Below are 27,029 nucleotides of genomic sequence, written 5' to 3'. Positions count from 1 at the left end.
TTTGTGAAATACACCACCACTTATAAAGACGGAAACAAATCAAAACACCTTTCTGTTTACGGTGAGAGGAGAAATTGGTGCTGTTTAAATTAACCACCACCCTCACCACCTCCTGTCCATAACACTTGGTAAAATTCCAATACAATTTAAATTCCTCTTCCCATTACTTTAGAGGTATCTCAAGTTGATGATGCTACAAGTTCTTGATGTTCTGATTCGAGATTTATGAGCTAACAGCATTTTTCAAAGCTCCTGCACTATAAACTGCAAACAGGACAAATCTGTAAGTTATGAATATCAGCTGAAATATAAAGCTGTTTGGGTCCATAAAGCAGGTTATTCAGTTCCAGGAATCACGCCTGAAGAGGTGCTGGTATTAGAGGGCAGATGATCAAAATGTTTGACCAAAAGAGGCAGGTTTTCAAGGAGGGAGAGAGAATGAATGGCTGACGAAAAAGCTGGGTTCGGACAATGCTGCTTGCAGGAGTGTTCGATCTATCTCGCTGCCCGCTCATCCCGACCATCATCAGTTCAAAAGGCACCAACAATTTAAATTCATGTATGCACTCAGGAATATTCTTGCAGCGCCTGCCTCCGATGGAGTGGGGGATGAAACCAGAGGGGTGGGTGGTGGTGGGGAGGTGCAACTGAAAAGAAATTAACCATCCGATTGGCCGGCTGGTCTTTCTTTTGAGTTCTGGTCTCAAAGCTGTTTAACATCGCAACCCCATTGCAAAAAAAAAAATGCTCTGCTTCCAGAAGTATGGAATGCGTGACTCATTTATATTAAAGTTACACAGCACACAGGAACTTCCCTAGCAGTCCATTACCATCTGTCATGCTTTGAGTACCACAGGAATCTATTCAACATTAGCGAAACTCCTGTCCCTATGATGTTGACAAACCAATCTTGTGCCTTCAGGGAGCACTTATGTTAATGGCAATCAAGCCAAAATGTGCCTAATAAAGTATTGAACACTTTGAATACTCATTGCGCTGCACTTTCCAAGATTTGTTGGCTTTTCACTTCCTTTCGAGAAAAAAAATGAAAAGGGGCGTTGACAGATGTGAGTCCGAGGTGCCATTGTTTCAACGGGGGCTCTGAGAATTCAAATCCAACACAGCGTCCAAACCAGCTGCGCAAATCACTAGAATGGCTCAGCATGGACACATCAACAGTTGGGCAATGAAAGAGAGAAGGGCCAAGTGGTTTACATGCATTAATTTCCCATCACAAAGCATTTATTGCTCGTGCTGCTCAATGTGCAGATAAATGAAGGGGCTGTGCAGAAAGAGTTATCTCTGTCAGAGAGTCCCAAGAGCAACCCCCATCTCCATTAGGGGAGATTTAATCGAGGGGCCTAGAGTGGATCGGACTTATTTCCATTAGCAGGGGAGCCAATAATTAGGAGGCATAGGTTTAAAACAATTGGTGGAAGGATTAGAGGGGAGTTGAGATACTTCTTTCCACCCAGAGGGTGGTGGGTCTGGAACTCACTGCTTGAAAGAGTGGTAGAGATAGGAATCCTCATCACATTTAAAAAAAATACCTGGATATGCACTTGAAGTGCACCAACCTACAGGGCTACAAACTAAGAGGTGGAAAGTAGGATTAGGTTAGTAACTAAGAGCCAGCATGGGCACAATGGGCTGAATGATCTGCCTCTGTGATGTAAATCGTTCTATGTTTCAAAAACGTGCTGTTAAAATTCTGGGTGTCCTGATATAAAACTAGCAAAGCCGCCCGTGCTGTTGCTCTCGGACAGGAAGGGAGGATTTGGAAAGTGGTTTGCGACAGGTGCAGAAAAAATAAAGTGTTTTTTTTTTGATTGGCTTCTGGAAGATGAGATCTAATTGGAAGATGAGATCTAACTGGAGAAATGAGATATGGCTACATTAAAAGCATGTTGTGGGCCATTAGCAAGATGTCATTGACTGGAAAGGGCTCTTGGACATCCCGAGGGGCTGTGCAAATAAAATTCCTTTCTTTTCTGAACAGGCAGATAGACAGGACATGTGTCGGGATGTTTTACTGCCCAATAATTAGCTCATTTGTTTTCACTCACACGCTGGCACTTTTACTGCCTCCAATATCCCAGCAGTAAATCACGTTTGAATGGGCCTGCCAACTGGGGTGAACATAATCCTGGAGGTTTTAATCACTTGACCTTCTGTTTTCTAACAGCCCCACCCATCGACTTACTCCCCATTTCCATAATTTAAAAAAAAAATGAAACAGTTCAAATAAAATGAAAACCACACAACTTTTGTTTTCTTTTCAAAGCTCTTATCCTTTCTTTTTCCTCCCACATTTGCCTGGAGTAGGACCCAAGGGATGAATGAGCCTTCAATTCCTGGAGACCTGTCTCGGGCACTCTTATGCTGCATGGGGTAATGGAAAAAATAATCGGTGTGATTCGTCATGGGATATTGAGTCGACTCCAGTGCAGTCCCTGCATTACCCTCCCCTTGAGCACTGTTATATAGACTTATTCACACAGACGGTACAGAAGTTGGATTAAGTGGTGGAGATTTAGCTACTTCCCCTAGGTTCCTGTGCACCCACTGCACATGGAAACCTGCTTCAGTCTTCCCAATAACTCAACTGCCTCAACTCATAGTCTCACACACACCCTCTGACTGACAGGAGTGGAACTAGGACCATCCCATGCACAGCCTGGCTGCTCCACTTTGTAGAACTGCAGATTAACTAAGAGGTGGGGATAAAAACTGCCACATTTTTAAGAGATGACCTAAAGTGAAGTCCGGAAAAAGGAATGAAAAATATTTCATACGCCAGACGCTTGACCTGTTGAGCGCATACTTAAATTTACAGTCTTGAAATTAGACTATAAGGTAGACTTGCATTTTTATAGCGCTTATCACAACCAGATGCCTCAAAACATTTTACAGCCAATGAAGTATTTTTTGAAGTGTTGTAATGTAGGAAACATGGCAGCAAATTTGCGCACAGCAAGCTCCCACAAACAGCAATGTGACAACGACCAGACAACCTGTTTTTTTGTGATGTTGATTGAGGGATAAATATTAGCCAGGGCATTGGGAGAATGCCCCTGCTCTTCTTTGAAAGAGTACTATGGGGGAGGCAGGCAGAAAAGTGGAGATGAAGCCACAATCAGATCAGCCATGACCTTATTGAATGGTGGAGTATGCTCAAACAGCCAAATGGCCTACACTTGCTCCTAAGTCCTATGTTCATTCACATCCATCTGAGTAAACAAATAGGCCTGGTGCCTTTGGTAATGTAGTGCCCCCTCAGTACTGCACTAGAGTATCAGCCTTGATTTTTGTGCTCAAGTCCTGGTGTGGGACTTGAACCCAGAACCTTGTGATTCAGAGGTGAGTGTGCCCCCATCTGAACCATGGCTGACACACAACTGTGTGACAGTAGAACGCAAACAGTTTGAAATCTCTCTCCTCACTACCTAATCAAAGACACAAACTCCTTTATTTTGAAGTCAGTTGATTCTGGGTTGCACTAAATCTAGATCTCGATTTGTGGTGTAAAATGATGGCTTTAGTATATGTTACAAACATGATTGGCTAGAAAAGATTACTGGCAATATTAGTGGACAAACGTGCAACTCTTTTCATCAGGATTCAGGAGCACAGCACTGTACAGACTCATATATAAGACACATCATCAGTCATCCTATCCCACAGTGAGAAATGAAGATTTTAATACATACTATTTGTCACACCACAGGGAATCCAGGAATCAGTAAACGCTATGTTATACTGGGGAGTTCAGGGTAGGTGAGACGATGGGACGAGGTTAGGAGGCGAGGGTGCTCCAATACCACGCACTCAGATGACCCAAGTATTAGTTTCTGGGCTTTGACTCAAAATGACACTTCCATGATGACAGAGATAGCATCTGCAAGTATCCTCTTACTGTGCACTTCTCATAGACACCAACATTGACACACAGCACATCCCGACAAATCCTCCCAAAATAAGGGGGTGAAGTCATATCTCCCCCATCACAAGGCTGCACACATTCACCTCCAGAATATCATCTACCTCCTGTCCGGTCTCGGTCCAGCTGCTGCTGGAGTCATGTGGCTGACTTACTCCACTGGCCCTTACCATCCACCTTCAATAACCTTATTCCACTGGCCCTTACCATCCACCTTCAATAAACTTATTCCACTGGCCATTACCATCCACCCTCGATAAACTTACTCCACTGGCCCTTACCATCCGCCCTCGATAAACTTATTCCACTGGCCCTTACCATCCACCTTCAATAAACTTCAGCTCACCCAAAACATGGAGCTGGCTGGAAAGAGCGACATGTTGCTGAAGCTTTTCATCCTTTCACTCACTCCCAATCCTTGCTAAATAGCTCCTCCTTTGTTTCCAATTTAATATATTCGTCATGTTTAAAACTCTTCACGGGCTCCAGCCTTCCTACCTCTGTCTGTAACCTCCTCCAGCCCCATGTCGTGCCCCATTACTCTCCACTCATCCAGTTCTAGTTTCTTGTGGACCCCTCTCTCCTCTTGCCCCAGAACCGGAGGCTGAACCTGCTCTGAAATTTCCTCCCTAAACCCCTTCGTCTCTCTACCCACCTCACTGCTTTCAAGACACTCCTTAAAGATCACTTCTTTGACTGAGCTCCTGGTCAACCCTCTTAGTGTTTCTTTCTTGGCCTCAGCATCCAGTTTTGTCCGATTACACCTTTTGTGAAGGCCCTTGGAATATTTTCCCTACATTATGTCCATTCAATGGCTGTAAAATGCTTTGGAACTCCCAGAAGTGGTGGAACAGAGTGTCTAAATGCAAGCTATCATTGTTGAAATGGGCCTAGATTGAGAAAGAGGGCATTAATTAATTAGTAACTTACGAGTAAACATGCAAGCCTATCCCTGTGAGATTTATGGATGGAAATCTCAGTCATTTGTCCAGTGGCTGTTCTGTGTACCAAACAGAAAAAGCTCTCAGTCAAATTTATTCTTGGAATCAAGTGATGGCAGCAAAATGCACTCATTCCTCACCCAGGTTCTACCATCTCAGTTGCCTCCTTCACTTCAAGCCACAACCAGAACACCATGTGTGATAAAAGCAAAAAACTGCGGATGCTGGAAATCCAAAACAAAAATAAAAATACCTGGAAAAACTCAGCAGGTCTGACAGCATCTGCGGAGAGGAACACAGTTAACGTTTCGAGTCCGTATGACTCTTCACCAGAACACTGTTGTGTGCAAGCTGGCTACTTTACAACAGTGACTACACTCCAAGAGTGCTTCGTTGGCTGCAAAGCGATTTTGGACATTCCAAGGTGGTGAAAGTGCTATACAAATGTAAATTCTCCCTTTAAATAATTTCACAGAAGCACAAGATTCATTGCTCAAAAATTTGCAGTCACGCAGTCTTTACCTTAAGCATGGATCTGTCATTAAGGAACCTCCTGCATTGCCAATGAAACTCTCTGTTGCTGCTCCTTTGAAATTCCAGCAATCACAAACACACCACTGAGACAATCCCGGGTTTTATTTCCCATCTCTTCGTTAAGCTCTTCTTGCTCAATCTGTCCTTTCTCACTGAGGAGCAGGGTTCAGACCTGCTGGTGAATGGGATGGTAATCTATCTCTGTGGCTGAAATTCTCTCTGATGTAAGACTAATGTGAGGTGAGTTTGTAACACTCCCAAAAGATATGAATCCTCAGCACAAAACTGACAACAAGGCTAAATAGACAACATTGTTCAGGGAGATCACAAAGAAACTTCACTGTTTCCACATAATTGGCGAATGGTGTGCGAGTTGCTTTTACATGGCCCACACAGCTGATATAGAGAGAGTTGGTCTCCCTGCACTGGTCATATCGTATGGTTTAAATGAGCCTTGGTTCCCTACTCCAGAGAAATGTAGCATCGGGATAGGAAATGGCACTTGTACATTACTCTCCTGAAAATCATGAGAGTTATGCACAAATATAAAAACCTTCTTACCCACATATTAGTCATGTATTACATTATTAAGTCACAATGCACTTAAAAAGATTAGATATGGGGTAATAGCCAGCAAAGTCACTCTAGTGCAGTTGTGACTGATTCCACAGCTTAGATTACGAGCATCTATAATGAAACTGGCAGTGTATCAGCTTATGTAAATACAGGTCAGAGCACATCCTCATTCAGCTCCTAATCTTGGCTATGGCTTCATGGGTATGGAACTTGCTTCAGTGGGAGGACACACAAAAAAACTGAGAGAATTGAGGTTTCTTTTGTTATAACATTATCTTGTGAATAAGCACAGAGACATCAGTACAGAACTGAAGCAGAGTCTCTTTATTTGATATAGTGCATGGTACAGGAAGAAGATTTTAAAATGTTCCCAAAGAATTAATACATAGAATGGTTAACCAAATAGGAACAGGCTACAAAGCAATTGGATTGAGGAATGCATGTGGCTCAGCGGGTAGCACTCATACCTCAGAGTCAGAAGATTGTGGGTTCAAGTTGCACTCCAGAGACTTGAAAACAAAAATCTAGGCCGACACTCCCAAAGGAGTGCTGCATTGTTGGAGGTACAATCTTTTGGATGTTACAGAAATGATCCCACGGCCATTATTGTGAAGAAGAACAGGGGAGTTATCACCATGTCCTGTCCAATATTGCTTCCTCGACTACCATTAAAAATCAAAGATCCAGTCATCATTGTGTTGCTGTTTGTGAGAGTCTGTGTACAAATTGGCTCCTGCATTTCCTACATTACAACAGTGACTACACAAAAGGTGCTTTATCGGCTGTAATGCACTTTGGAACATTGAGGTTATGAAAGACTGTACGATGAAAGTTCTTTCTTTCTATTGCATGTCTCAAATGAGCCTTGGCTAATCCTGCCCAAGTAGCCTGACTATTCCTCAATTAACTGGTTTCCCCCAATTGAACTTGGCAAACCTGGGGATTTGCAAAGAGCTTCCCTCAGTGTTGCTCCTTCATTGACAGGTAGATCCAAAATCTGAGCACCAGATCAGTCAGAGCTTGAACTGAATGGGAACGTGTGTGTAAATTGAAAAGGAGTCCTTGGAGCTTCATCATAACGTGAATTCAAGAACCTCATAAAAGGTGGAGGGTTTTGGGCCCTCCTTGTCTAGACTTGGAGAAGGAATTATTAATGGCAGATCCTGGTTTGCTGTGGGAGCTGGTCCCTGCCCATTAAGCTGCCAGCCTGCAAAGGTTGGTTTGGTTGTTCGAACTGAGAATGGAATGTCAATGGACACCTGGAGATGTATGGCATTGCTGATAATTGGCTTTCTGCTTTTCTTGAGAGGGTAAGGGCTTTGATGTGGTAACTTTTGTGGTTAGGGTGGGAAGATGAGTGTAGGGCAGACCTGGTCCCACAGAAGACGGCAGCTGTTGCCACCATTTGACCTGAAGCAGAGCAGCATTGCTTGACATGCCCTGTGGTGTCACGCCTTTCAGCAGATTATTGGGCGTAAACAGTACACGCGCTCCCCAAAGTTCCCTGCTACTGTCTTGTCTCCCTGCCTGTCAGTCAGCTCAGCTGCAGTAAGGCAGGTTTGTGAAAGCATTGTGCTTCAACAACATGTCTAGGCAAGAGTCTGCCAGAAGCACTGGAGAACAATCAAGTCCCCTGCATTGCGCTTTTTATCCTCTTCTCCCTTCCAGACGCCCATTGACACGATGCCAAGAAAACTTTCCTCAGAGGGAATGTCACAATGTAAAGCAGCTTCACAGGGTCTCAGGACAACACAGCCCCCACCTGCCCCTTGCTAAAACTGTCAGCAAATTTCACAAACAGTCACTGGGTGTTAGCACCACACACCTGCCCTGCCCAACCAACACAGAAAAGTTTCCTGAAAGAATGAGAGAGAGCACAAGGGGGGGAGAGAGAGAGAGAGAGAGAAAGGGAGAGCGCGCGAGAGTGAGAGTGTGAGCATGTGAGAGAGAGCGAGTGAGAGAGAGAAAGTGTGCGAGAGCATGTGAGAGAGAGCAAGTGAGAATGTGCAAGAGCATGTGAGAGAGAGAGCGAGAGAGAGAGTGAGAGAGTGTGTGCGAGAGCATGTGAGAGAGAGAGCGAGAGAGAGAGTGAGAGAGAGTGTGCGAGAGCATGTGAGAGAGAGAGCGAGAGAGAGAGTGAGAGAGAGTGTGCGAGAGCATGTGAGAGAGAGAGAGCGAGAGAGAGAGTGAGAGAGAGAGAGTGTGCGAGAGCATGTGAGAGAGGGAGAGCAAGAGAGAGAGTGAGTGTGAGAGTATGAGAGAGAGAGAGAGCGAGAGAGAGTGTGAGAGAGTGTGCGAGAGCATGAGAGAGAGAGAGTGAGAGATAGGGAGGGAGAGAGAGAGAGCGTGAGTGAGAGAGAGAGTGTGCAAGAGCATGTGAGAGAGAGCGAGTGAGAGAGCGAGAGAGCGCGAGACCTCTGTTATGAGCTGATTGATGATTGGTTTCCGTGTTGTTCGAGAAGCTGGAGGTTTGCTGGTACAAACCGTTCATGAAGATTTTCTGCAGTGAGTAAAATGTTACCCCGGGGTTTGCACTGTAAATGCCATGAGATGCTCTCACCAGGAACACAATTTACTTTTTTATTACCAAATGCTAACGAGATCCCAAAATGACAGGAAAAAAAATCCCTCACTTGAAGGGGCGGAGGTAAATCCTCGGTGACTGCATGTCGACGAGATTTACAATTGTGACTTACCAGAAGAATTAAGCTATACTGCAGCTACCAATCTCAAATTTACAGCCTGGCTGTAAACTCAGTCCCCCTGGGCCCAGGAGAGGGCTCTGTGCTCAGGAACTGATATCAACACACAGAGCTCTGTTCTTGTTTTAAATTAACTTGTGAATTTGGGCAGGAAAGTCTGGTAGATGAAGGTCTCATTGGGTGGGTCACAGAGGGGGACAAGACACGGGGGGGGCTTGGATAATCGGAGGGGGCAGGGTCAGGGTGGGCGTGGGGATGTTAACGGGTATCGGTTCCGAGGGGAGGAAAGGCATGTGGAGGTGGATCGTGATGGGGTCCAGGGTAATGGGGGTGCTGCAAGGGTGACAGAGAGGAGGGGAATGGTGATGTTGGGTGGGTCTGTGGTGATGGGGGGAAGTTGGTGGGGGACAGGGGGAGGGTGGAAGGTGGTGGAGTGAGTTTGAAAGGTGATGTGCACCATCAAGCTGACCTTGGCCACGCAGTACGTCAGTCAGTGAGACCCCTCGAGGTGGGAGGAGGGTCTTTTCAGGTGGGTGGAGTTCAAGGTCAGCACATGTGGCTGACTAAAGACCCCCTAATAATTATGAGGCAACTGGATGTCAAAGATACTCACTTGTGTTCTGCTCTCTGTGGTGAAGGCCACATTGCAGCAGGTTTGTTCCCGACTGACAGGTCTCATATCATCGAGATCTCCGCAAGGTGTGGAGCTGCTGTTCACTCTGGGCCATTTACCATCAGCTGCAGTTAGAGACAGGGATGGAGGGAGAGAGGGAGGTGGATGCCTCCAAGGGGCACAGCTGGTGGAGGGCAGCCAACTCACATCTCCAAACCTCCATCCTCCCGGGTGAATGGCCATGGCTGACAAGAGGTTCGTTTTTCTATTGTGCCAAGGCAGTGGTCTCTCCCTATAGAGTCATGAGGGTAGTGGAGACAAGCGGAAATGTGTCTGCCTGAGGCTTCTTGGATGTGGCTCTCATCACCCTGGTCAAAGAGCAATGTCTCCTTACGCATTCATGTATGAACAGGAGGATTATCCATCTCTGGTTTTCCAGGATGTTGGAGTTGCTGTGTCGAGATGGAGGCCAGGTAAAGGGCTTAGAACTTGCCTCTTTGCTTTGAGATGGAGGGAAACCTGTAAAGGACAGGCTGACTTAATGTATCACTTCAATTCATTCACACATACACCGAGGCGTCGATGCTGCAGGCAACCCTGCCTTGGTAATGGCTCTCATCCAGGTGAGGAGGAGGAGGAGGGCCCATCACAGGTTGGTACAGGGCCAGGAGGAGCAAGAGCCTGAGCAGCAAGAGGCACCGGGGCCTTGATAAGGTCAGGAGGCTGGCGAACATGGAACATATGAATCAGGAGCAGGAGTAGGCCTGCAACCGCGAGTATTGGCCTGACCATGGGTATATCACTGGAGATGAGTGAAAGGCAATGCCGGAAGTGCTCGTGTGTCCCGGGATGTGGTTGTTCACATCTGCCAGCTTCTGGAGTAGTGTGGAGCCCCTGGTCTGCAACGTGTGAATGTGTATCTGGGTGCCCTTCAAATATGGCGCCAGGACCTTCAGCCCCGTGAGGAAACAGCAGGACTGGCAACTTCTTGCCAGCCTGTGCCATGAGATTCCCCGTGCTCCTCCTGGATGCATAATGAATGAGCTGAAAAGCAGGAGATTGTAGGTGTTCAGCAGCCCTGCTGTCCAGCAGTAAGCACACCGGCTTTCCTGCCTGCTACAGGACTCAAGTTTCCTGAATGGAAAATTCTGCTCACTATCTGTGGTGAGATTTGTGACAGCCTCCTTCAGGCGTCAGCTGTAGTTCATTTGGTAGCACTCTTGCCTCAGGAACAAAAGGTTATGGGTTCAAGTCTTACTCCAGAGACTTACACAGGAAGATCTAGTTTGACGTTCCCAGTGAAGTACTGAGAGGGTGCTGCACTGTTGGAAGAACTGTCTTTCAGATGAGATGCTAAGCCAAGTCTCCATGAGCTCTCTCAGGAGGAAGTAAAAGATTACATGGTGCCAGTTCAAAGAAGGGCAGGGGAGATTCCCCTGGTGTCCTGGCCAATATTTATCCATCAATAGAAATAATCTTTTTATGCCCTCGTTGTTTGCTGTGTGTAAATTGGTTGTTCAGTTTCCTACATTCTAACAGTCACTACCATCAAAAAGTGTTTCACTGGCTTTGAGACACCCCCCAAGATCCTGAAAGGTAAATCAATGCAAGTTCTTTCTCGTAGTTCCGAGATATCGGGTAATTGACACTCAGGACTGGAGCCTATGGAGAAAGTCCTACACACTCCTCAATGTCGTACACTGCTTGTTATATAACCACACATTCCCTAATTGTAAGACAAGGCTGAAACATTTGTAACCGTCTTCAGCCAGAAGTGTAAAGTGGATGATCCATCTCAGCCTCCTTCTGAGGTCCCCGGCATCACAGAGCCACTCTTCAGCCAATTCCATTTAGTCCACATGATAGCAAGATACAGCTCAAGGCACTGGATGCTGCAAAGGCTATGATCCCCGACAACATTCTGGCAATAGTAATCAAGACTTGTGCTCCAGAATTAGACACACCCTGGGCAAGCTGTTCCAGTAACACTGGCATCTACCTAGCAATGTGAGAAATTGCCCAGGAATGTCCTGTACACAAAAATTAGGACAAATCCAAGCCAACCAATTACCGCCCCATCAGTGTACTCTCGATCATCAGCAAAGTGATGGAAGATGTCATCAACAGTGCTATCAAGCGGCACTTACACAGTAACAACCTGCTCACTTGACGCTCAGTTTGGGTTCCGTCAGGGCCACTCAGCTCCTGACCTCATTACAGCCTTGATCCAAACATGGACAAAAGAGCTGAACCCCTGAGATGAGATGAGTGTGACTGCCCTTGACATCAAGGCAGCATTTGACCGAGTGTGGCATCAAGGAGCCCTAGCAAAACTGGAGTCAATGGGAATCAGGGGGAAAGCTCTCCGTTGGTTGGAGTCATACTGAGCACAAAGGAAGATGGCTGTAGTTGTTGGAGGTCAATCATCTCAGTTCCAGGGCATCGGCGCTGGAGTTCCTCAAGGCAGTGTCCTGGGCTCAACCATCTTCAGCTGCTTCATCAATTACCTTCCTTCCATAAAGTCAGAAGTGGGGATGTTCACTGATGATTGCACAATGTTCAGCACCATTCACGACTCCTCAGATACTGAAGCAGTCCATGTGCCAGGCAATGTCAATCTCCAACAAGAGAGAATCTAACCATCTCCTCTTGACATTCAATGGCATTATCATTGCTGAATCCCCCACTACCAACATCCTGTGAGTTACCATTCAACAGAAATGAACTGGAACAGCCATATAAATACTATGGCTACAAGAGCAGCTCAGAGGCTGGGAATTCTGAGGCAAGTAACTCACCTACTGACTCCACAAAGCCTGTCCACCATCTACAAGGCACAAGTCAGGAGTGCGATGGAATACTCCCCACTTGCCTGGATGAGTGCAGCTCCCACAATACTCAAGAAACTTGACACCATCTAGGTCAAAGCAGCTCGCTAGATTGGCACCCCATCCACAAACATTCACTCCTTCCACCACCGACGCACAGCAGCAGCAGTGTGTACCATCTACAAGATGCACTGCAGAAACTCACCAAGGTTCCTTTGACAGCTCATTCCAAACCCATGACTTATACCACCCAGAAGGACAAGGGCAGCAGACACACGGAATACCACAACCTGCAAATTCCCTCCAAGCCACACACCATCCTTACTTGGAAATATATCGCCGTTCCTGCACTGTCGCTGGGTCAAAATCCTGGAACGCCCTTCCCAACAGCACTACGGGACATCCCGCATCAAGGGATATGGGGATAGCGTAGGAAAGTGGCATTGAAGTATATGGTCTGCTATGATCTAATTGAATGGCAGAGCAGGCTCAATGGGCCAAATGGCCTACTCCTGCTCCTATGTTCCTATGGGCTGCAACAATTCAGGAAGGCAGTTCATCACCATCTTCTCAAGGGCAATTAGGGATGGGCAATAAATGCTGTCTTTGGCAGTGATGCCCGCAACGCAAGAAAGAATACAAGTTTGGTGCTAGTTTATATCTATGAGCTGTATATATATACACAAGTCAGCAAGAATTCAAGATTGACCAGAGCTGAGTGGATCCAATTTGGGAAATTGACAGTGACAAAGAGAGGTTCTGATTTTGAATCATTGTGCGAGGTGAGTCACTGTCTGCCACTCCAAATATACCTCCAAATCTCTGCAGACCCTGCCAACTTTCGACAGGGGCTTGCAAAGGATTCCTCAGGTGAACAGCTCGGATAAGACGCAGAAGCTGAGTGTGGGGCCGGGTGAGATGAAAGGGGGGGTGGGAGGGGATGTGAAATGAGATGCAAACACTCTCAGCGCTTGCGAGATCTTTCATTATGCAATTCCCAATAATGATGTATTGAAGCCACTTCACAGTTGTAAACATGTTACTCCGTCATCTGGAGAAACAAAATACCCCCAGGTCCAACTAGATTTGAGTGCTAAAATCCAGGGAAGAGGCAGGCATCACAGCGACTATATTTCATTTCATTCCGAGTTTGGACTCAGCTGCTGAACCTGTCCTTACCTCCGTATAAGTAATGAGAACAATCTGTTATGGGCTCTTGGCTGGGAAGTAAAAAGGAGAGTCCTCAGGCGGTCCAGCATTTCCACAGAGCCTCTTACAGCCATAGCAAGTGGCTGCAAAATCTCTGAACAGATTCCTTGCTGCACCAGTTTAATTAAATGTCACTTGGCGACTGTGCAGGAATCTACATTTCAATTCTGTCTGCGCACAGGAAAGCAACTTGCACAGTGACCCAGGAAATTTCTCCCAATGGGCTGCGGGGCTGTGCAGCTTGGCATTACAGGTCCCAGCGTCTCACCGCCCGCGATCGGGTCCCCATCGTGGATTTCGTGCTGGCTGCCGGGGTGGGGTGGGGTGGGATGGGGGTGCAGGTGCGCACAGTAAAAGCTCCCTCAGGCACAGAGCTGCCCCGGGGGAGCGGAAGATTTTTAATCAATATGAATAAAGAATTTTAAAATAATGAATTCATGCCCCCCCACCGCCGCCCCCCCACCCCCATGTGACTCTGTCACACGAGCAGGGACGTGTAAAATATGAGGGATGAAAAAGTTTTCTTTTAAATCACTGGTTGAAACCTCACCCCCCCTCCCCCCCCGCCACCCACCCCCTCCGTGGATGGGGCTTCGCCAAAAATGCAAAAGCCGCCCGGCCTTTTTGCCCACCCGAGGGCCGAGCGGTTGGACAGGCAGCGAAAAATTCAAGTCAATTAGTTCCTTAAGGGCCTTAATAAGGCTGCTTAATTGTTTGGCGAGCGCGTGTGGCCAACTCCTGCGCACGCCCCGCCGACCAAAATATCCCGGGTCATTTTACGCTCGTTCGGGTTGGCGCAATATTCCGCCCGTGAAGTCGAGATGGAGCGGGACAAGGTTCATGTGAAGCATTACAACAACAACTTATCATTATATGGCACCTTTAAAGGTCAAGAAACATCCCAAGGCGCTTCACAGGAACATTATGAAACACAATGTGGCACCAAGCCACACGAGGAGATATTAGGTCAGATGGCCAAAGCTTCGCCAAAGAGCTGGTCAAGAAGTGTCTTAAAGAAGGGCAGCAAGGTAGAGAGAAAGAGAGACGGAGGGGTTTAGGGAGGGGGATTTCAGGGCTTACTGCCTAGGCAACTGAAGGCATGGCCACCAGTGGTGGAGTGATTATAACAGGGAATGCATAAGAGAACAGAATTAGAGGAGTGCAGATATCTTGGAGGGTTGAGGGGTTGGAGAATACAGAGAAAGGGATGGGCAAGGCATATAACTGTTGGGGTGAATGGGCTGTGGCTGCAAATGGTATGGAGCTTCTCCCCAACGATTGTCCCAAGTTGACATGACACAGCAGTCAGCTGCGCCCTCATTTCTACATCTTGTTTTACCTTGAGGCTCTGCCCTGGATTTCCTTTTTCTATATTATTTAGTATGTGTCCATATCTTTTTCAACCACTGACCTTCAGATCGGAACAACTCTGCTGTCTCTATTTGCGGAGTCCGCCTCGTAGCAGTGGGTGGCACACTCGTACCCATGTCACAGAAGTCTAGGCTGACACTCCAGCGCAGTACTGAGGCAGTGCCACACTGTCTGAAGTGCCAACTTTCAGATGAAACACGATAAAACAGATAAGGGCCTCATCTGCCCTCTCAGGTAGACACAAAATATCCCATGCTGCTATTTTGAAGGAGAGCAGGGGAGTTCTCCGCAGTGTCCTGCCCAATATTTATCCCTCAATTCACATCACATTGGCCATTATCTCATTGCTGTGCGTGGGAGCATGCTCTGTAAGCAATTTGGCTGCTGTGTTTCCGATGTTACATCAGTGACTACATCCAAATGAAAGAATGCTAAATTGGCTGCAAAGCCCTTTGGGGCATCCTAAGGTTGTGAAAGACACCACAGAAAAGCAAGTCTTTTTTTTTTAAAAATGGGTTTTGGAACTCAAGCTTTTGGCACAGAGTTTCCCACACATATCACTTTGAGCGCACTCCTTGCCAGTTTTCCACCCAATGGCTGCACACCTGAATTCCCCAGCGGAGCTTCAGTGGGCCAAGATCCACCCTGGGAGTGCACTTTTGTAAAACCGACCCCTGAGAATTTGCCCCACTGATCTCAAGCCACGAGAACTAACCGTTGAAAGCCGGCCAATCCTCTAGTTTAGCAAGAATCACGGACCGCTCCACTTTATTTAATAGTTTAATGGGTCAGAGCTTACAATTGGCTCTTTATAGACCTGAACTCAAACAAGCCCCTGTCACATTAACTTTTAAAAATGTTATTACAAACTGCCCCTTTGAATTTTTGGACCGTCTTTTATTGGCGTTAGGCTGCAGGAATAAAATAACTCATACTTGTGACACATTATCAGCGCCGTAATTTGGTAACAAGTAAAATAAATGACTTTAAAGCTCTGCACAGCGGGTCATGTGCACCTTGTGAAAAGGCCAAGCAGTTACAGTTCCTCCCCCGGCCATTAGATCAATTATCCATTCCCTGTGCTCACTGACCACTCCCTGACAATTACCAGAGCATCTCAATGAACTACGTCCCCGCCCGCACTCACAATGGAGGGCTGGAAGCTTCCAAGAGGCTCAATGCACACATCAATGCTATCGTCTGTTTGTTCAAGAGACAATGATAAAAGGAATGTGAAGGGGAGGGGAGAGTGAGACGCCAAGGACACAAAGTCATAGTGAATACACCAGAAAAGCAAAGCGTCCCTGATCAAAAAGAGATAAAGATGCATTAAGAAGCACACAAGATAAAACCAGGAATAAAGGAGAACATGTTTTTGGATAACTTGTTGAATTAGCAGGAGAACAAAGGGGCCATATGCTAACAGATGTTACATTTAACGATCTACTAGAAAATAATCAGCCTGACTCAGAAGGATGTGAGTATGAGTCCCACTCGTGAGACTCGAGCATAAAACTCTTAAACTAACACTCCAGCGCAGCACTTAGTGAGTGCTGCACTGTCAGAGGTGCTGCCCTTTGGAGATTAAACTGAAACGGCAAACAGAAGCCCCATAGGGGAGGTGTCAGCTGTGGCTCAGTTCATAGCACCCTTGCCTTTGAATCAGAAGGTTGTGGGTTCATGTCCCACTCCCGGAAACCAAGAACTGTGAATGTACTCGACAGAGTTACATTCTGAGACTGTTGCACTGTCAGAGGTGCTGCCCTTTGGAGATTAAACTGAAACGGCAAACAGAAGCCCCATATGCCATCCCCAGTGGGCATAAAAGATCCCCGCGGCACAATTTCGAAGAACAGTTTTTTCCAGTTTCCTTGCCAATATTTATCCCCCAAGCAACATCAGTAATATCTGCTCATTATCACATTGCCGCTTGTGGGAGCTTGCTGTGCGCAAATTGGTTGCTGTGTTTCCTACGCCACAACAGTGACTATACTTCAAAAACATTTCATTGGCTGTAAAATGCCTTGGGCTATCTTGAGGTTGTTAAAAGTGCTATATAAATGCAAGTCTTTCTTTATGCCAAAGTAACTGGTCTCCAAATTCCCTTCTTCACACGTGTGTGAAGCTTTCTTTTTAAAAAAGAAATGAGTTTGAGACCATCTGGGCTTTGCACTCAACTGCAGTCTTTCCCATCCCTGGAGCGCTCTGGGGTACTCCCTCCCTATCCCATCAGGTAGCTGCATCCATTTAAAAACCCATCTCTTTCATTGTTCTGTCACACTGCCACAGTCAGATACAGCACCTACAAAGAGAAACTAAAACTAGGGCCAGGATTTTCCCCTCGGCGATTTGGGGGCGGGGCCCGCTCACCGAGGGGAAAATGACGCGGGATAATGTCAGGCGGAACACCCGACGTCATCCGGGTCCATTTAAATTTTTAGGAAGGCGGGTGGACAGCGAAATCAGCTGTCCGCCCGCCGACCTGTCAATGGCCAACTGAGGTCATTGACAGGCTCATTAAAGTAATTAAAGACCTGCCCGTCCAACCTTAAGGCTGGCGGGCAGGCCAGGAACCCCAGCGGGCTCCAGATTATCCATGAAACTTCATCCACTGGCGGAATGAAGTTTCATGTCCGTTTAGTAAAAATTTAATAAAGTTTATGTGGTCTTTATTAACATGTTCCATCTCGTGTGACATTGTCACATTGGGGGGGACATGTTAATAATTTTTTAATGTTTCTATTTTTAACGTTTTTTTCCACTGTCAGTATTCTCCCTGAGACAGGACTTTGACAGATGGGGAATCCCTCCTCTCCTGGAACAGGAAGCGCATAGCATTTCCTGTTGGGGATGCTGCTGGGCGGGGCCTTCATTGGCCCGCCCACTTAAAATGGCGGCGGGCCCCGCTTCGGTGGCGGGGGTCGGCTGTCTGCCCACTGCCGAGCCGGTGGGGCCCGCCCGCCAACCGAGGGCAAGATTCTGCCCCAGGACTGAAACAGATCCAACCGACCGTGGTAAAGGACCAATGTTGGCATTGGCTCTTAGATCTGAGGATAGGTTTGCATAGGGTTTACAACAAAGAAACAGGCCATCCAGAAATAGAAGCACTATGCTGGTGCTTATGCTCTGTTTTTCAGCAGCTCTGTTTGAGGGATAAATATTAGCCAGGGGAAGACTCTCTCATGCTTTGCAATAGTACCGTGGTAGCTTTTACATCCACCTGGGGATGCAGATGGGGCCTCGGTTGAATGAGTCATTCAAAAGGTGGCACCTCCAACAGTGCAGCACTCCCTCTGTACACAACACTATGAATATCAGCCAAGATTTGGCACTCAAGTCTCCAGAGTTTGGACTTCTTTCATTCATTCATGGGGTGTGGGCATCGCTGGCCAGGCCAGCATTTATTGCCCATCCCTAATTGCCCCTGAGAGGGTGGTGGTGAGCTGCCTTCTTGAACTGCTGCAGTCCCTGTGGTGTAGGTACACCCACAGTGCTGCTAGGGAGGGAGTTCCAGGATTTTGACCCAGCGACAGTGAAGGAACGGCGATATATTTCCAAGTCAGGATGGTAAGCGGTTTGAAGGGGAACTTCCAGGTGGTGGTGTTCCAATCTGTCTGCTGCCCTTGTCCTTCTAGATGGTATCGGTTGCAGGTTTGGAAGGTGCTGAAGGAGCCTTGGCGAGTTGCTGCAGTGCATCTTGTAGATGGTATGTACTGCTGCCACTGTGCGTCGGTGGTAGAGAGAGTAAATGTTTGTAGATGTGGTTCCAATTAAGTGGGTTGCTTTGTCCTGAATGGTGTCAAGCTTCCTTGATGTTGTGGGAGCTGCACTCATCCAGGTGAGTGGAGATTATTCCATCACACTCCTGACTTGTGCCTTGTAGACAGTGGACAGGCTTTGGGGAGTCAGGAGACGAGTTACTTGTCGCAGGATTCCTAGCTCCTGACCTGCTCTTGTAGCCACTGTATTTATATGGCTAGTCCAGTTCTGTTTCTGGTCAATGGTAACCCCCAGGAAGGTGGTAGTGGGGGGATTCAGCAATGGTAATGTCAAGGGGCACAACCCCCAGCCTTTTGACAGGAGTGAGAGCGCTACCCACTGAGCCATGGATGACATGCATACAAAGAGGAAAAGTCAAGGTGCAGAGATGTAGATGTGTAAGAAAGGAGGAGGGACGGGCATGGAGCAAGGGAAAGGGAAAGGAGATAGGGTTGTGTTGGGGTGGGGAAAGAGGAGGGAGAGAGGGAGAGAGAGAGAGAGAGAGAGAGAGAGAAAGAGAGAGAGAGAGAGAGAGAGAAGATGGGATAAAGTGTGCCCTTTGAGAAAGGACGCTGAGTGCCGCATGTTCCTGCCAGCGAGGTAAACAAACATTCCCAGCAATGTTGCTGAGACCCTGGGGATCCTCAATCTCCAGTCATACAAAGCAGACCACCAGACACAAAGCACAAAGCTGTCAGTCTGCAACTTTGCACTGGTCTCTGGTGGATGTTCAACACGAGGAAGCAGCATTCACATGTCATAAATGGCAGGATACGCTTCTGTATCGGGGCATTTTACTTCAGCGAAATTGAAGGGCATCAACTCACCTCTAGCTTTTCGATTATTCTGGAAAATTCCCTTGTTCTACTCCAATGGTTCTTAAACTGGGGTCCGCAGGTATGTCCGGGGGGGTCCACAACAGAGCGATTGACTTACCGGTGGGAAAAGGGGCCCTGGGTAAGACTAAGCAAGTGGGAGGAAGCCAGAGGAAATCTCTGCTCCTCACATCTGTGCTCCTGCCCCCCTCCTGTAGTGCCCTCCCTGTGCTCTGCTACAGGCCCCCCCCTCCACATCTTTCCGCACCCACCCCTCCCCCCACTCCCCATGCTCCAATTTTCCTCCCCAAGGGAAAATTCACACATTCGGGACAATCTCAAGGCTTTGGAGAGGAAGTTTACCAGAATGGTACCTGGGATTTCAGTTACGGAGAGAGACTGGGGTTGTTTTCCTTTTTCCTTACAGTGTTGAAGGTTAAGAGGGGTGGGGGGGGGGGAATAGAGGTGTTCAAAATCATGAGGGGTCTCAGCAGAGTCGATAGAGAGAAACTGTTGCTGCTGGGAGAAGGACAGAAACCAGAAATTCAGATTTTAACGTGATTTTAAAAAGAACCAGAGATGATATGAGGAAACATTTTATTATAAAAATGTTGTGAGTTGTTGTGACCTGGATCGTGCTGCCTGAGAGGATGGTGGGAGCAGATTCAGTTGGGAACTTCAAAAGGGGGAGTTGGATAAAGAATTGAAGGGAAATAATGGCAGGGCTGGAGAGAAAGAGAAAAGGAATGGGATGAATTGAATAGCCCCCTCTCACAAAGTGTCAGCACAGGTACGATGGGCTGAATAGCCTCCTTCTGTGATGTATGATTCTGTGCACATCAGCCAAAGCAAGACTCAGGGTCAGTGAGGATTTATCCCCACCTTCCCCTCCAATAATTGAGCAGCTGGCCAACACTTAATGGCTTGGTTCAGGTATACAATAGCCACAGGACTAAAGTGGCAGAAGGTTACTGATGTTGGCAGACACTTATCACACTTCCACACACTCCCCCCACCCCAGTGAGAGTCAGCACCTTCAGCAGAGAGACAGACAGACAGAGAGAGAGAGGAAGAGGCAGAAGCATAAATTTTAAAAATTGAATAAAGATTGTTTTGGGGTGGGTGGGGGGGGGTGGTGGGGGGAAGAGGGAGAGTTGATAATTATTCTGAAATTCCGTTAAGCTCCCAAAGCAGCTTCTCATCTCATTGCAAAATAACACTGCATCCCCCAAAAAGCATGTGAGGAGCAAAACTGTGACTACTGCATTAAGATGGTCTGTCAACTCTCTGGCGGGGGGGTGGGGGTTGGGGGGGGTGGTCAAAGGCAGCGCTGCTTTCAGACTAGAATAAAACCAAAAGGGATTGCAGCCCCCAATTCTGCATAGTGTGTGAACACAACATGCATAGTACAGTCACTGCGTCGACTTCTAGAGCAAGCCACAGGAAGGTGATTGTGTGGATACAGCACCTCTATATCTCGGAATGCACAGCGGCAAGGGTAAATGTAGGAGAGATCAAAATTAGGAAGCATCAATATTATGTAGTCACTAACAAATCCAATAGGAAATAGGGATGTCGCCCTATTTTATCTTTTAAGATCCGCATTTGCTCATTAATTACTTACATGTGTATTTCGGTGATTGTATTTCATGGCTTCTTCAAAGGGAAAATTAGGTATGAAAAAAATTGAGCGTTAATAACTTTTATTTATTACCCAGATAGGGGTGGGAATATGGAACTCGCTACCACATAGAGTGGTTGAGGTGATGAGTGTAGATACATTTAAGGGCTTTAACTAGGCTAGTACATAGGGGAGATAGGAATTGAAGGGCATGTAGATAGGATGAGATGAAGAAAGGTGAGGAGAGGCTTGTGCTGTACATAAACACCAGCATAGATCAGTTGGGCCGAATGGGCTATTTCTGTGCTGTAAATCCTATGTAAAAGAAGTGCTCACTGACCACTCACAGCGTGCATTCAACTCACCCGTCCATCTCTTTAATAAAGAAATCATTGTTTGCAAGAGAGTACAGATGCAGTGTTGTTCTATGAGAGGGGTGGGGGGGGTGTGGTTGTTCTTGGTTTAGGGGCACTGGAACACCGCCACACACAAACTCAAAGGCATCTTGATTATATCGACATTTATGAGGTTATAAACACATCAACTATTTGCACTCAAAAATAAGAGTCTTCCCTTTTCTAAACTGCTTTCCACACAATGTTAGTCTCAGATACCATTAAAGTCACTTGATACACTGTTTGCCTCCTACACAACGGTGAAGCAGAAGGAAATAAACTCCTATGAGCACAAGTTTTCAGTTAAATGGGGGGGGCGGGTTGGAAGAAGTGTTGTGACTTTGTGAAGCGCGTTCTTTGTAAATCATTTACGTTGTAGCAATGCAGGACCAAAGCAATTCTCCTCTCTACAGTGTTTTGACCCCATTCAGTTCTTAGGGTCATTTATAATGGTCTCCTTATTGTGTTTGCACCATTAGCACAAGAACTGCATTTAAATCTCTGGGCTGGAAATTGTCTCAGAGGCAATGGAGTGAATGGGAGGGCCGGTCTGAGATGGGAAAACTCCCAGGAAGGTTTCCCTCAGATCCATCGAATTTAACAGCAGGTCCCGAGATTACTCAATTTTTGTCTTCATTACCTGACTGAGGGGCTGTCGGTTGGGTGGGCCTTCGACACTGGGGAGCAGCTGGGAAGATTGAGGGGGTGGGGGGAGGGCTGCGGGGTGGGGGGGGGTGGGTTGTGGTTGGAGGTGTTGGGGGTGGTGAGGAGGCTGAATTTATCAATTGCAAGATCGGAGTGCGGAGCCAGGAAAGCTGGAGCAGGGTATGACTGGGGTACTGAGCCAGGAATCAGTGGGGAGGCTGGGGTTGGGGAAAGGGGGAAATACCAGACGTCTCAGGGAGGAGGTCAGAAGATGAGAAGAAATGTCTTCGCTTATTAAGTTGTGAATCTTTGGAATTCTCTTTCCCAGGCAGCTGTGGATGCTCAGTTGTTCAGTATATTCAAGACAGAGGCTGAGAGGTTTTTGGGTACCAAGGGATATGGGAATCATGTGGGAAGGTGGAGTTGGGGTAGATGATCAGCCATGACCTTGGAATGTCGGAGCAGGCTTGAGGGGCTGAACGGGCTACTCCTGCTTCTATTTATGTTCTTGAGGGTAGGGGTTGGATTGCCGATTATGGGTGGCTGGTGAAGCAGGTATCTCAGATCCAGCAGGCAGCTATCTCCAAGTGCCAGAAGTCCTCACCTCCCTTATCCACTGCATTTCCTGAGGCCCAACGAATTTGACAGGCCTCTGGCTTATATGTAAAATGCTGGTTCAATATGAGGCACATAGCCTGGTTATAATATTTAAATTGTCAGCTAGCCTCTTGAGAGTGGATTGGTTGCCCTCTTCTCTAACCCACCTGCATTAAAATTGGGTTGGAGTCAAGGATTCAAATTTTTACCATTTTAACATCCCCTCCAATCCAAACCCATCTGTTTTTGAGGGGTTAAAATTCCCACTGTGGCTCTTTTACATTTATGGCGGAGGTGAAACTCATGAGGTTTTTCAGCCACCTCTAGATGTCTCTAGGGAGCTCTCTCAGCCAATGGTATTTAGGAAGCCACTAAATGCCACCTAGTGGCAGAAGTTCAACAGTTCTATTAACTTTGTCCTCATCAGGAAATCAATATTAAAAGAACCTGTTAGCAATTAAAACTGACGTTTTCCTAAATTGACAGTAATCTTGGACAGATTGGTGCGCGTTGCAAAGACCACATTAACTGGATGTCCATTTCACCAATCTCGAAAAGTGCCCCTTCCACACTGCGCACACAACTCGCACAAAACTATCGCGGCCCCCGGCCGACAGGGAGGGAGCGTCTCAAGGCTCCAGTCAACAGTCTGCTTGCATGTTTATTGCACCCGGCAGGCTCAGCTAAAGACGTTTCACGACTAACCAATCACAGATTGGCTCCTCCTGTTTACTTTGCTTGTGCCGTTGCGCATCATTACACAGTCCAGCACCAAGTGAAATGTGCCATTAACTTCTGAATATTTATAAATATGTTTCATAAAACATTAAAGGTAGTTTGTGAAACCCTCCCATTAACCATTGTGCTAGTCTTCTGTGAATGCCAACCCACAGACTCGGGACTGAGTGAGGATTGCAACCTACACTATTTGTAGATTACTGATGTATCTGCCCGGGCAGATTAAGGAACAAGAAAGAGACAGTAGTATATAAAACACACGTACTCACAGCAATCTTATCCAAGGATTTATATCTAACAAGAACTATTATCCAAAGAAACTTTAGATTAAATTCTGAGAGTCACCACTCACCACATCAGACATTTAAAAGTACAATAAAAGCAAAATACTGCGGATGCTGGAAATCTGAAACAAAAACAAAAATTGCTGGAAAAAAACTTCAGCAGGACTGACAGCATCTGTGGAGGGAAAAACAGAGCTAATGTTTCGAGTCCGTATGACTCTTCTTCAGAACAGTTCTGGAAGAGTCATACAGACTCAAAACGTTAACCCTTCCTCTCCGCAGATGCTGTCAGTCCTGCTGAGTTTTTCCAGCAATTTTTGTTTTTGTTTAAAGGTATGAGTTGTGTGTTTGCATATTACAAACAGAGAATTAAGAGGATTTACAGAAACAGACCGTCTGGTCCAAATGGTCCATGCCAGAGTTGATGATCCTCCCGAGCCCCCTCTCCCACCCCTTTTCCCCGAAACCCAATCACCATCCCTTTCTCCCTCGTGTATTTTATGTAGCTTCCTCCTTAAATGCATCGGGGAAGTTAGTAATATCTCAGAAAAGGTAATGCACTTTCACTTTGGCAGAACATAAAATGCAGACACCTTGAGACCATTCAGAAGGAGGGGAGTAGACCAGGAGCAGGAGGAAGGGTAAACCCATCAGAGAGACTTCGCAATGGCAGACAGGGTTAGGAGTGGAATCCCAGATTGGAGAGGCAAATATAGATCATTTGCTGATCCCCACATAATGCCTAAACTCCAGGGTAGGAAGGTAAGCATTTTGTTTGACTCTGATGAAGGTTTGCAAATCCCAGTGTTTGAGAAACATGGAGTGAGCACCTCTGTCCAGGAGAAAGGGGGAATGGGGTAAAGGGAAATGGGGAGGAGAGAGCAATCGTAAAGTTAAGAGTGAGATGAGATGGGGAGAAACAAGCTAGGAGAATGAAATTGCCACAGGAAGTCTACCTGAGATGTAGAGGGTCCAAAACCCCATACATTTAACACTTGGCAGTTTCAAACGTTAAAATGAGTTAATAATGAAACACCCTGAGCAACATATTGACAGTGAAGACAAACCGGTATCAAAAGAAACTGTTCACTGAGAGAATTTCCAATTTCTCAACTAGATATTGTCCTTGCATAATTGTAAAAAAAAGACAATTAAACTTACGCTAAGTTCACAAATCCTGCTCCAGTACTCTCTCTCTCTCTCACACAACCCAGGCCACAGACTTTAATAAACTAACAGGTAGTGTGCAGAAAAACAGAAGGTGGTTAACCTCAACAGGAGAAGGGGCAAAAATACCAGATAAGGTGAAATTTCTTGTGCATCTTAGGGGATGAATCACCCACTTGCACAAACATTCCAAAGACCATCAGGCTCTGGAAATGCTGGGTGAGCACATTTTAAAATCGAGAAACAGGAGATTATCAGCTTTGCCAGCCCTCCGGCAGGTACATACTGAGCATTACTGGGACAAGATCTGCAGTTTATAATTAACCTAAAAAATGCAATGATATCAACCCTGACCCCTTGGAAACACGTTACACCCAACACATTCCTAATTCCTGACTCTGTTGCAAGAGAGAGAAGGGCTAATTAGGGTGTCTGTGAGTGAATATCAGAGTGTGTATGTGGGGGCATGGGAGAGTCTGAGGCTGTTTGTGAGAGAGGGTGTGGGTATGAGGGAGTGTCTGTGTGAAGGTTTTGATGCATGTGTGAGTGAGAGAGGGTGAGATTGTGTGTCTATGTGAGTGTGAGAGAGCAGGGTGTGTGAATGTGTGTGTGTGTGTGTGTGTGAGAGAGAGAGAGAGAGGGTGAGATTGCGTGTCTGTGAGTGTGAGAGAGCAGGGTGTGAGTGTGTGAGAGAGGGTGTGAGATTGTGTGTCTATGTGAGTGTGTGAGAGCAGGGTGTGTGAATGTGTGTGTGTGTGTGTGTGAGAGAGGGTGAGATTGTGTGTCTATGTGAGTGTGTGAGAGAGGGTGTGTGAATGTGTGTGTGTGTGTGAGAGAGAGGGTGAGATTGCGTGTCTGTGAGTGTGAGAGCAGGGTGTGAGTGTGTGAGAGAGAGGGTGTGAGATTGTGTGTCTATGTGAGTGTGAGAGAGCAGGGTGTGTGTGAGAGAGAGGGTGAGATTGTGTGTCTGTGAGTGTGTGAGAGCAGGGCGGGTGTGTGTGTGTGTGTGTGTGTGTGTGAGAGAGAAGGTGAGATTGCGTGTCTGTGAGTGTATGAGAGCAGGGTGTGTGTGTGAGAGAGAGAGGGTGAGATTGTGTGTCTATGTGAGTGTGTGAGAGAGGGTGTGTGAATGTGTGTGTGTGTGTGTGTGAGAGAGGTGAGATTGCGTGTCTGTGAGTGTATGAGAGCAGGGTGTGTGTGTGAGAGAGAGAGGGTGAGATTGTGTGTCTATGTGAGTGTGTGAGAGAGAGGGTGAGATTGCGTGTCTGTGAGTGTATGAGAGCAGGGTGTGTGAATGTGTGTGTGTGTGTGAGAAAGAGAGGGTGAGATTGTGTGTCTATGTGAGTGTGTGAGAGCAAGGTGTGTGTGTGTGTGTGTGTGTGTGAGGGCAGGGGTGGCACGGAGTGGGTGTAAAATAAAGGGTGTAGACAGGAAAGAAAGTGTGTGGATTAGGATTACTGACAATTTTTGATTTAGCAGCTTTCCGTTGTTATTTTTATTACTATGTTTTCCTATGCTTTAATGTTTGTAGCTGATTAGATTGAATGCTTAAAATTCAAATCAGATTACATGCTTCAGCACAAGATACCAATGAATCTATTAAACCAACCTGACTTTTCAATTGCTGCTTTTAACCCCCTGACTAATTTAGTTCCAGGTATGGGAAAAAATCCCATTAAACATTCCAACTCCTAAACAGTTTTATTCAATGAATGGGCAGGCTGAGTGTGTATATGTGCCATTTTTATATTTTGAAGAGATTTAGAGAGGAATTCTCAGTCCTTTTTATCCATAATCTTGATTGTTTTGTATTCACTGAAGATTAAACTAGGAAACTGCTATTGACTTGTCTGCAGTTTTCATCTTGAATAATATTAGAAAGAAGTTGGGATAATTTTGGGTGACTTCCAGCTGGGGAAAGACTCTTAATTAAATTCAGGAGCAGATGGATTTAATCAGCAGAACCTTTAAAAGGTCCCATTTTACACTCTGTCAGCAAAGTAACAATTGTAAGTTGACCTGAAGGAGACACTTTTCACCAGCAAGAAATCGGAGGCAAGCGTGCAGAGAGAAATAAGTTTCACATAATGCACATGGTGCAGAATATGGTGCATTGTCCAGGTCTGTGAAAAATGCCTCCCAGACTCAAAATAAAAAATTACAGCAACTGAAATCTCCCACAGAATAGTGGGAGGACAGTGGGGGGAGGATGCCTTGCCAGGCTGATGAAGAAACTTGTCAATTACTGAACCTAATGCAAGAAATGTTCACAGACACACAGACAGGGATCTCCC

The 27,029-nt window shown here is 46.4% G+C and overlaps 1 protein-coding gene across 1 annotated transcript in view; it reads right to left on the bottom strand.

Annotated features, from left to right (window-relative positions):
* Nucleotides 1–27,029, bottom strand: part of unc5b (unc-5 netrin receptor B) — a 230,595-nt gene that overhangs the window by 201,931 nt on the left and 1,635 nt on the right. The window lies entirely within an intron of this gene.

The sequence above is a fragment of the Cetorhinus maximus genome, chromosome 27 (assembly GCF_964194155.1).
Source record: "Cetorhinus maximus chromosome 27, sCetMax3.hap1.1, whole genome shotgun sequence".
In the NCBI taxonomy this organism is placed as follows: Eukaryota; Metazoa; Chordata; class Chondrichthyes; order Lamniformes; family Cetorhinidae; genus Cetorhinus; species Cetorhinus maximus.
This window is presented reverse-complemented; position numbering and strand designations above follow the sequence as displayed.